We start from the raw sequence: 9,415 nt of genomic DNA on the forward strand, positions 1-9,415 counted from the left end.
GGGTGGAGGCCCTGACCCAAAGGGAGAGCAGCTCCCCGGAAGGGTGCTGCAGATTCAAACCACCTCCCGCCCTTCTTCAGTACAGACTCATGTGACACCCCACACATGCAAGGGGGTGCAGTTTCAGAACAAGCATCCCCTTGAAGGATGTGTGACAACACTGTTGTCACAGTAAGCCTTCTGGTGGACTTAGCCTCTGCTGCTCACCCAGGTGGGCAAGGGTGGTGGCGGGGGCCACCTCCCCAGCCCTCATGGCCCTCCCCACTGAAAAGGCACTGGAGCTCTGGCCTCCCTCCGTTATGGGCCTGCCTCTCCCTGCCAAGGTTTTAAAAGCATCTGGGCACAGGTGCGGGTGCTGCCAGCCTCCAGGGCCAATAAGCGGAAACTCGGTGGAGGAAAATGAGGACACCAACCTCATTGCCATTATGTTCTCCCAGAACATGCAGTGCTCCCAAATAAATGTGTCTCCAGCATCATCACACCGCAATATTCATATGGCTCATTACTGGTTTTAATTTTGCCCGTTGCTTATCTACTGTCTCCTTCCCCCACTTTATTGCCAGGGTTGGAAGAGTTACTCATCCATGCCCAGCATGGATCGTCCCCAAAGTGGGATCGCTCCAGAAGCTTCTGGCCCCACTCAGCCCCCACAGGACAGGCTCTGGCCCAGATCACACGCAGCGCCAATGGTTCCTCCACGCGCCTCTTCCCTTGACCTCCCCACCATCCTGACTCACTGCTTTCCTGCGTCTGGAATGAGCTCCCTCTTCTTTCTATGACCATATCCTGCAGGGCCGTCTCATGGGCTGACAGGAGGACTGAAGATGGCACACAGGACCTCAAAATATGAGGATGCTGATATGCCCTGGTGAGCAGGGCTCAGCCTGGGCCTCACTGCCCCCCTTTAGGTCTTCCTCATGTCCCAGAAACCAGGGGCAGCAATGCCCTCTCCTAACTGCTTGGGGAACCTAGTGTGGTGGTTCATCCCTAGAGATGCCTTGGAAAAAGCACAATCCACATCTCCCTTGAATGAAAGAGGATGAGCAACCTGACTTCATTAATATATATATATTTTTAATGCTTTTTATTTAGGTTTGGAAAGCACATTATAATACGAAGAAGCAAAACTCATCAACACACCTCTCTCTGTTCATCAGAGTAAGCTTTGAACATATTGGAGCTTTTATTTTTTATCTCTTTCACCTGTATCTCAAACCAAAAGAAAACAAAACAAAAATAGAGATCAGAGCATTATCATGTCATAAAATCTTTTTTCTTAGATCTTTTCCCCAAATTGTAAAATTGTTCTGTATTCCCTGTAACCAGTGATGAAAAACAGACACAAAAACCCAATTAACAACCTGTCTCCTTCCTGCCACTCCATCCTCAGAAAATAACTGATGCTAACAGCGTGTGCTATTTCTTATATTACTGCATTTTTGTCCGTAAGACACAATGAACAGATGGACAGATGTAATGGAGAGATAAAGAAGAAAACATGCAAGAAAGAAAGACAGAGAGAGAGGAAGGGAGGAAAAAAGAAAGCTTGGAAAGAGGACAGGTAGGGAAGAGCAAGTCAGGAAGGAGGAGGAGAGGAAGGAAGGAAGGAATTGATTTAAGAAAAGACAAGGAAAAAAAATAAGAAAAGTTAGAAAGAAAACAAAGATTTACTAAAAATAGGTTTTTACTCTCCTACACATATCATGCATTTTTCGTTTTCTGTGACTTATTTTATTCTCAGTGAATTATCATGGTGTCCCTTTGGTAAAACCGATCTGTCTCTCATAACTGCATCATATTCCATAGTTCTGACACACACAATATATATCCAATCATTCCTCTGTTAATGGACATTCAGAAGATGTATTCTCCCCTCTTCTTTAAAAATAATGCTTTTATTTCTGTAAGATGGAGTTATAAAATGGAATTGCTGGGTCAAAGGATATGCATATTTTAATTTTAATAGCTTTCTAAGATTACTTTCCCAAAAGGCTGAAGCAAGACACATTCCTACCAGCAATACATGGGATGTTTAGAGTCTTGCCACTTTGCCAGCACTTAATGTTATCACTTGTACATTGTTGTCGGCCTGGTGGGTAATACACAGTATTTCATTTTTTCTTTAATTTTTACTTCCCAGTTTCCTGAGTTTGAATGTTTTTTCAGTTTAATGACTACTGGGGTTTTCTTCGCTGTGAATTATCTATTGATAGCCTTTGGCATGTTTTTAATTGGATCACTTTTTTTTTTTTTGCAAATGCTTTTTGCATATTATGCATATTAACCATGTGTTATAAATATTTTTCTCAATTTGTGTATCATTATGTCACACAATTTCCCATATATTTCAACCCACCTTGTAAACAACTGGAATGTCTGCACAATATGCCAGAGTGTGAACGTGAAGGTATTGATCAACTGCTCCCTCTGGGCGTGTGTGTGTGTGTGTGTGTGTGTGTGTTTTAGTCGCTCAGCTGTGTCTGACTCTGCAACCCCACCGACTGTACCCCACCAGGCTCCTCTGTCCATGGGATTTTCCAGGCAACAATACTAGGGTGGCTAGTCTTCCCTTCGCCAGGAGATCTCCTGACCCAGGGATCAAACCCAGGTCTTCTGCACTGACAGGAGGATTCTTTACTGTCTGAGCCTTCAGGGAAACCCACTGTTCCCTCTATATTGTTGGAATTCAGTTCTCTCTCACTCTTTCTCTGTCTCTCTCTCTCTGATATCATGAATAATGTAGGAACTTCTGTCCATATTTTACATTATTTTATGAGGCAATTTAGTACATTTTAAAATTAAGAATTTTATTTTTAAAAGTAAATTTACTAAATTAAAAATATGAACATTCTAAAAAATGTTATGAATATTGCTAAACTGCATTCTTAATAGATGTAACAATTCACTCTTCTTCCAACTCCATGTTCTGTCTTGTGCCCCTGCTGGTATCGGAATCACAGTTCTGAAAAATCTATAAACTTGATGGCTTAAGATGGTATCATATTTATTGTTTTAATTATTAGTGTTAAAATATACTCATGAGATTGATACCTTCTATACTCATTTGTCATTTACCTTTATTCTTGTATATGCATTTTTTTTCTTTGGGGTATCTTAATTTTTTAAGTTTATATGTGAATTGGGAGCTTGGGATTAGATGATACAAATTATTATATATAGAATGAATAAACAACAAGGTGCTGCTGTATAGCACAGAGAACTATGTTTAATATGCTGTGATAAACAATAATGGAAAATAATATGAAAAATAGTGTGTATATGTATTGTATGTTGTGTGTGTGTTAGCTGTTCAGTCATGTCCAGCTGTTTGGGACCCCATGGACTGTAGCCCGTCAGGCTCCTCTGTCCATGGGATTCTCCAGACAAGAACACTGGAGTGGGTTGCCATTTCCTTCTCCAGGGGATCTTCCCAACCCAGGGATCAAACCCAGGTCTCCCACATTAGAGGCAGATGCTTTAACCTCTGAGCCACCAGGGAAGCCCTATATATATATATAAATATATGTATATACACACATATATATATATGTGCTAAGTCACTTCAGTCATGTCTGACTCTATGCGATCCCGTGGACAGCAGCCCACCAGGCTCCCCTGTCCATGGAATTCTCTAGGCAAGAATACTGGAGTGGGTTGCCATTTCCTTCTCATATATATATATATATGAATCACATTGCTGTAGAGCAGAAATTAACACAATATTGTAAATGAATTATACTTCAATAATATAAATTAAAATTAAATATATATATATGAATTCTTTTTGTATGTAGAGTAAAAAATATTGTTATATTTGTAGAAAATATTTCCCAGTTGCAAGTTTGCTTTGTGACCTCACTTTGAAATAAAATATGTAAATCTCAACATAGCCAAACCATTGACCTACTATGATTTCTTTCATAGTGTTAAGCCACCTCTCAGACAAGAGATTATTTCAGTATGTACTGAGGCTTTCCTCTAGTTTTATTTTTATTTAATTTTTAACTTTTCAATCCTTTTACCTATCTGGGTTATGATGTAAGGATAAACTGAGTTTATTTCCCTTGTGTAGGTTTCCATTTACCCCAGTATCACTTGTGGAATAGTCCTCAAATATTAAGAACTTCTAACAAAACTGATTTGAATCTCTCTAGTCTACTTTCTGTATTTGTATATTTATTTTCAAGAAAGCATCACGTCAATTTATGAATAAGTATTTTTGCATTATATTTTATTTGGCAAAACTAGTTCCCTCTCCTCTAATTAGTCTTTAGCTTCAATTTATTAACTGTTGCTTATCCATCTGATTTCTTCCAAGCATACTTTAGAAACATTTTATTTTTTTACTCCTCTCCTAAAAAAAATAGTTCTTTCCACACCCTGATTCAGATTACATAGAACCCTAATCCAATTTACAAGGAATTAGACATTTGATTTCTTCTTCAGCTGTCTTCTTGAAAATTTCCCTGGATGTTTATATTCTTGATTTTTATTTGGTTATTATTATTGAGTTAACAATAAACTTGTATATGTTTATCATGAATATAACCCAATCCATTTCAGGTTAAGGGTAGTGATTTTTCCATATGGATATTCATTGGTTTCATCACTATTTTCCCGTAAATCATCTTGGTTCCTTTGTCAAGAGTCAATCGACTGTGTAAGGATGGGCCTACAACTGGATACTTTATTCTGTTTCATTAGTCTATACGGGAATTCCAATGCCAGTTACGCTGATTATGCCTAATGTGATGATTACTGATGCCTTATATTAAGCCTTGAAATCAGATGTTGGGAGATTTCCACACTTATTCTTCATACAATTGTTCTGGCTATTCTATTCCCTTTGCTTTAAAAAAAAAAAAACTACCTTAGAATTACCTTGTCTGTCTCAATTAATTAAAAAACTAAGAGTTTAACTGAGATTGCATTGCATCTGTGACTCAGGTTGGGAAGAGCTGACATCTCAGCAATAATGAGTCCATGAAGATGGTATATCTCTCTTTTTTGTTAGGTCTTCTTTAATTTTTCTAAGCAATGTTTGATTAGTTTTCTGTTTATTGGTCTTGCACACATCTTGATAAATTTATCTGTATGAACATTTGACATTAAAGCGTCTGCCTACAATGTGGGAGACCCGGGTTCAATCCCTGGGTTGGGAAGATCCTCTGGAGAAGGAAATGGAAATCCACTCCAGTACTCTTGCCTGGAAAATCCCATGGATGGAGGAGCCTGGTAGGCTACAATCTATGGGGTCGCAAAGAGTTGGACACGACTGAGCGACTTCACCTCACCAATACAACTATAGATGGTATTTTAAATTTTCAACTTCCCAATTATTTGTGACTAATATAAACAGTACAGTGGATATTTGTATATGTATGTTTATCTTGTATCTTACACCTTCTATATTTGGCTATTATCTCTAGTAGCTTTCTTGTAGATTTCCTAAACCTTATCTATAAAATTGTATCATTTGCAAATAAACACAAGTTTGCTTCTTCATTACCCATATATATATGAAGAGATACTACACCAAAATGTTATAGAAGCTGATTTGTTAAAGGTAGAATAAGTGGTCAACTTAGGTGAATTGTGACCTGGTCCTGGGGATTTACTCAAAACAGCAATGTCCTCTCCACTTTCCTTTTCTGCTCCTTAGAGAAAATCAAAGTCAGTGTCCATTGAGAAAAGAAGTGATGGGTTAGATGAAGAAGCTGGGTCTAGGAAATAATCTGGTAAGCTGAAACTGTATAGACACATTCAAAATATTCAGACTAAATGTATTTATATACATTAAAACTTCTTAATTTATCTGTGTTTGTGCCTCATCAGAGCCCTGTTTCTGGTGTACCTGGTTTGAGACTGATGCAGGTAATTCCTGTTCTATGCCTTGGTGCATAGTGGGCCTCAAAAAATATTTGCATGTGGAACCTCATTAAGCCTCTTTCTATGATAGAAAGCTTATCCTGACTGGCACAGAAAGACAGACAAACAAAAGCTGGCAAGCTATTGTATTTGCTCAGGTAACTGAAAAATTCAGGGGTGCATCCTCAGGCCTGGTTGGATGTAAAAACCTTCTTTCTCTGACTATTGGCTTTGTTCATGAGCAGCCTCTTCCCACATCCTTGTAAGATGACCTTCAGCAGTTCTAAGCTTATCTTCCAAGTGTTCAGTGACCCTGTGGAAACAGATCTCTGTACTAGTTGCAACAAAAGTCCTGGGCTTGAGTCTTACTGGCCCAGCTGGTGTCAAGGGGTCATTCTTGAACCCCTGCTTGTAAGCCAGGGGGATGGGGTTAGCATCACCAAAACTACAGGGATAATCAAGGGGTGATTAGCAAACGTACTCTAGGGTTCCATTTATATGACATTCTAGGAGAAAAGCAAAAAGTTTGGGATAAGAATGAGGGTATGAGTTGACTAGAAGGGGAAAGGGTGTATTTTATGCAGTGATGCAAATATTCTTTGGGCTTCTCTGTAGCTCAGCTGGTAAAGAATCTACCTGCAATGCAGGAGAACCCCGTTCAATTTTTGGGTCAGAAAGATCCCCTGGAGAAGGGATAGGCTACCCACACCAGTATCCTTGGCCTTTCCTGGTAGCTTAACTGGTAAAGAATCCACCCACAATGCAGGAGACTGGGATTTGATCCCTGGGTTGGGAAGAGTCCCTGGAGAAGGGAACAGCTGCCCACATGGGATCGCAAAGACTAGGACATGACTGAGTAAATTTCACTTTCAAATATTCTTTATCTTGATGGTTACATAAATGCATTTATTTGTCAAAAGCTGAAGAATGGTTCACCTACAAAGGGTGAATTTTGCCGTATGTACACTCAATAAACATGAATTTTCTTTGCAGCCAATTAAGCCAACCATGTTCATTTCCCTGTGGAGGCCCAACGTACTGCAACATGCAATGGCTCCTCGGTACTGTATGTAGCCTGTTGCTTATACCGGCTGTGCTAAGGGACTTGGAGATAGCCCTTTCCAGCAGATACTCATGACCAGCATGCAGTCCCCAGTCCAGGCTCCAGACAGGCGCAGGCAGCACTTTAGAAAGCCTCAGGGCACAGGGGCCAGGATCCACTTTGGCTGAGTCATAATGTCCATCCATAGCAAGCTGCAGAACAAGGAGCATGTGACTGAGGCCCCAGGGAGGGCCAAGTTCAAGTTTCCTGGCCTCCAGAAGATCTACATCTCCAAGAGAAGTGGGGATTTACTAAGTTTAATGTGGATGAATTTGAAAACATGGTGGCAGATAAGCAGCTCATCTCAAGGGCTATGGGGTCAGATACATCCCTAAGGGTGGCTCCCTAGACAAATGGCAGGCCCTGTATTCATGAGAGCTTCGGCATTGTCTCCTCCTTACTCAGGCCCACCAATACATCTTACTTTTCTGTCAAAAAAAAACTCTGAATTTTAAAGAGTCTTAAATATATAAAGAAAGCTTGCAAGATATTTTTTTTAGGGAAAAATGCAAATTTCTGGATAAGAAGATAGAACATTGAAAAATGCTAATTCTTTCCAAATTAATATATTGGATTTATACAGTCCTAAACAAAATACTAGCAAGTTTTGCAGGGGAAGAAATATGAAACTTGACAAAATGTTTTTAAAATTTATCTGGAAAGATAAATGACTGATAATGCCAGAAAAAGTTAAGAAAAAGAAAATAATGAGGGGAAATTGCTTTTACTCCACAAGTTTGGCTAATAATTTCCAGTCTGGACTGTGTGTCTGTGCACGTATGTGTGCATTTATTTTGTTGGGAGTGTTGGGCATGTTTTGAAGAAAGGAGTACGGAATTTTACAAGTACTTCTCAGAAAAGAGAATGCAATTCAAAACTAATTTTAAATCCTATTTAATTTTCAAAAATTAACATATTTTAAAATCATATATTAAATGAGATTTTTTTTTTCATCTGAGAAGGAAAATGATGGGCTTAATTTTTTTTTTAATCTCTACTGAAGTTAACTGAATTAAATAATATGATATATATAATTTTTAATATCAGGAAATAAAGTAAGTGTCTAACTTTGGGATGTAGACCAATTTCAAAGAATAGTGTCAAAACTAAAATGTTTTCCACCTTTGGGGTTTTTAGTTTTTTTGTTTTCTCTGCACATAGTGATTGCCAGGCATTGTGCTAAGCATTTGGGTGAAGGGTTCTATAATAAAAGAGTTCTGCTGTTTCTAACTTGGCTTACTTGCTCTCTGCATAGAATTCAACAATATATTAAAATCACAAAAAAAGGTAGGAGTCATCTGAAGTCACACAACCTTGAAATGAGCATTATTAATCAATGGAACCATCTCTTCATTTATAGATTTTTTTATTCATGCACATATATGCATATATTTTTTGCATAAATAATATTACCATGCCCTCCCTGCACTCATTCTCTTATGAAACCACATCCCATATCTGCTCTGCCGGATAACCCATGTTAACAACCTGTAAGTTTCCCCATATTCATATATCCTATACACACCTATACAAAGAACTCTATATAATCTTATTTACATATTTATGTCATTCATATGCAGCTACTCTTTGGAGTATTTTTCATTGTTTGACTTACAAAAATGATGTATCTTACACACTTTTCTGCATTTTATTTTTCCTACTCAGCAATTCCTCAAAGTCACTGAATATAGCTCCAACTCCTCCTTGTCAATGGTGGCATGCTATGCCATGGTAGAGCCATACCTCACCTTCTTTAGCCATTCTGGTTGCAAAACTTGCTCTGTTTTCAATTTCTGACCCATGCAAACAACACTGTAGTAAACACCCTTGTACACGAGTCTGTCCTTATGTATTAGTCATTTCATTTCTAAGGGGTCATTTTACTGAAGGATAATCACAGGAATAACATGTATATTCCTAAATGTTACCAGACTGCTTGCCCAAAGGGTTATAACACTACATTTTCACCAGCAACTTTGAGACCATCTTTTTCCCCATGCCTACCAATATTAGTTGATAATAGGTCTTTTTTTAAAATATAAAATCTCATAATTAATCTAAGTTATACTTCCTTGACTATTGAATGACTTTAAGAAGAAAAATAATGAGACATTTCAATTAAAATCAAGGATTATCCAGAAGTCACCACTACAACTATTATTATCATACAATTTTCTTGAATGCTCTAGCATTGTGCTGTCTAATAGAAATTTCTGCACTGGTGGAAATATTCTCTATTCTGTGCTATCCAGTATGATAACCCCTAGTCATATGTGACTACTGAGCAATTGAAATGTGGCTAGTGTGACAGAGGGACTGAATTTTACTTTTGCTTAATTTAAATTCTAATAACCAGATGTGGTCAATGGCTACGATACTGGATAGGGCAGTTCTAGACGATGCAAAGCACAAAGTGGAAATGATGGCTACAAACATCAAAATATA

The 9,415-nt window shown here is 38.3% G+C and overlaps 1 non-coding gene across 1 annotated transcript; it reads left to right on the forward strand.

Annotated features, from left to right (window-relative positions):
* Nucleotides 1-6,855: 6,855 nt before the first annotated feature.
* Nucleotides 6,856-6,985, forward strand: LOC128064210 (small nucleolar RNA SNORA70). The gene has a single exon (XR_008200930.1). It is a non-coding gene; the product is annotated as a small nucleolar RNA SNORA70 (small nucleolar RNA).
* Nucleotides 6,986-9,415: the final 2,430 nt, after the last annotated feature.

This window comes from Budorcas taxicolor, chromosome 18 (genome assembly GCF_023091745.1).
Source record: "Budorcas taxicolor isolate Tak-1 chromosome 18, Takin1.1, whole genome shotgun sequence".
Lineage (NCBI taxonomy): Eukaryota > Metazoa > Chordata > Mammalia > Artiodactyla > Bovidae > Budorcas > Budorcas taxicolor.